The 2,191-nt window shown below is 32.2% G+C and overlaps 1 pseudogene; it reads right to left on the reverse strand.

Moving 5' to 3' along the window:
- Nucleotides 1-1,186: 1,186 nt before the first annotated feature.
- On the reverse strand, nucleotides 1,187-1,331 carry LOC118525801 (U2 spliceosomal RNA; annotated as a pseudogene).
- Nucleotides 1,332-2,191: the final 860 nt, after the last annotated feature.

Here is a 2,191-nt window from a genome sequence, read left to right on the forward strand (position 1 = left end):
TTCTACTTACATCAATGGATAGATCATCCAGGCAGAAAATCAGTAAGGAAACAATGTCTTTGAATGATACATTGGACCAGATAGACATAACAGACATGCAGAACATTCCAATCAAAACAGCAGAATACACATTCTTTTCAAGTGCACATGGAACATTCTCCAGAAAAGATCGCATATTAGGCTACAAAACAAGCCTTAATAAATTGAAGAAGATTGTAATCATACCCTACATCTTTTCTGATCCAAATGGTATGAAACTAGAAATAAATCACAATAAAAAAAAAACTGGAAAAAAACACAAACGTGGAGACTAAACAACATGGTACTAAAGAACCAATTGGTCAATGAAGGAAACAAAGAGGAAATCAAAAAATACATGGAGACAAGTGAAAATGAAAACACAATGGTTCTAAAATCTCTGGGACAGAGTGAGAGCAGTTCTAAGAGGGAAGTAAAATCAAATATATAATATAATCTTACACCTAAAGGAACTAGAAAAAGAAAAATAAAACCAAAGGTGAGTAGAAGAAAGGAAATAATAAAGATCAGAGCAGAAATCAGAAATAAATGACAGAGACAAAAAAAAAAATCAATGAAACCAAGAGCTAATTCTTTGAAAAGATAAACAAAATTGACAAATCTATATCCAGACTCATAAAGGAAAAAAGATAAAGGACCCAAATAAAATCAGAAAAGAGAGAGAAGTAATAACTGACACCTAGAAATACAAAGGATTATAAGAGAATACCATGAACAATTATATGTCAACATACTGGACAAGCTGGAAGAAATAGATAAATTCTTAGAAACATACAATCTTCTAAAACTGAACAGGAAAAAAATGGAAAATCTGAACAGATGGATTATAAGTAACAAAACTGAATTGGTAATCAATAAACTACCAAAAAGTAAAAGTCCAGGACCAGATGGATTCACTAGTGAATTCTACCAGATATTTAAAGAAGAGTTAATATCTATTCTCCTCAAATTATTCCAAAAAATAGAAGAGAAAAGAAAGCTTCCAAATACATTCTACAAGGCTAGCATTACCCTAATACCAAGACCAGAAAAGGCATGACACACACAAACCCACACAAAAAGAAAACTACAGGCCAGTATCACTGATGAACTTAAATGCAAAATCCTAAACAAAATATTAGCAAACCACACACAACAATACATTAAAAAGATCATTCACCATAATGGGTGGGATTTATTCCCAGGATACAAGGATGGTTCAATATTCACAATCAATCAACTTCATATACCACATCAACAAAACAAATGATAAAAATCTTCACTTGATCTTAGCCAAAAGGCCAAGAAGTGATACAAATGATAAAAATCTTATGATCATCTCAATAGATGCAGAAAAAGAATCTGACAAGATTCAACATCCATTCATGAAAAAAACTCTCAACAAAATGGGGTTGGAGGGAAATACACCCCAACATAGTAAAAGCCATACATTAAACACCCACAGCCAACATCATAGTGGGGAAAAAGTGAGAGATTTCCCTCTCAGGTCGGAAACAAGACAAGGTTGTCCACTCTTGCCACATTTATTCAACATAGTAATGGAAGTCCTAGCCACAATAATGAGAAAGAAAAAGAAATAAGAGGCATATATATTGATAAAGAAATTAAACTGTCACTATTTGAAGATGACATCATACTACACATAGAAAATCCTAAAGACTCTACCAAAAAACCTACTAGAAGTAATAAACAAATTTCAGTAAAGTGGCAGATACAAAATACCCAAAAACTGGTAGCATTTCTATACCCTAGCAACAAAGTCGCAGACAGAAAAATTAAAAAAAAAAAATCTATCTATATCATCTATATCTATATCTATCTATCATGTACAATTGCTCCAAAAAGAATAAAATATCTATTAATAAACTTACCCAAGGAGGTAAAGACCTGTACTGTGAAAACTATAAAATACTGATGAAAGAAATTAAAGATGACACAAACAAATGGAAAGATATTCCATGCTCATGGATTGGAAGAATTAATATTGCCAAAATGCCCATATTACCCAAAGCAATCTACAGAGTCAATGTAATCCCTATCAGTATAACAATAACATTTTCACAAAACTAGAACAAATAATACTAAAATTTGTATAGAACCACAGAAGGCCCTGAAGAGCCAAAGCAGTCCTGAGAAAGAACAAAACTGGTGG

The sequence above is a fragment of the Halichoerus grypus genome, chromosome 4 (genome assembly GCF_964656455.1).
Source record: "Halichoerus grypus chromosome 4, mHalGry1.hap1.1, whole genome shotgun sequence".
Lineage (NCBI taxonomy): Eukaryota > Metazoa > Chordata > Mammalia > Carnivora > Phocidae > Halichoerus > Halichoerus grypus.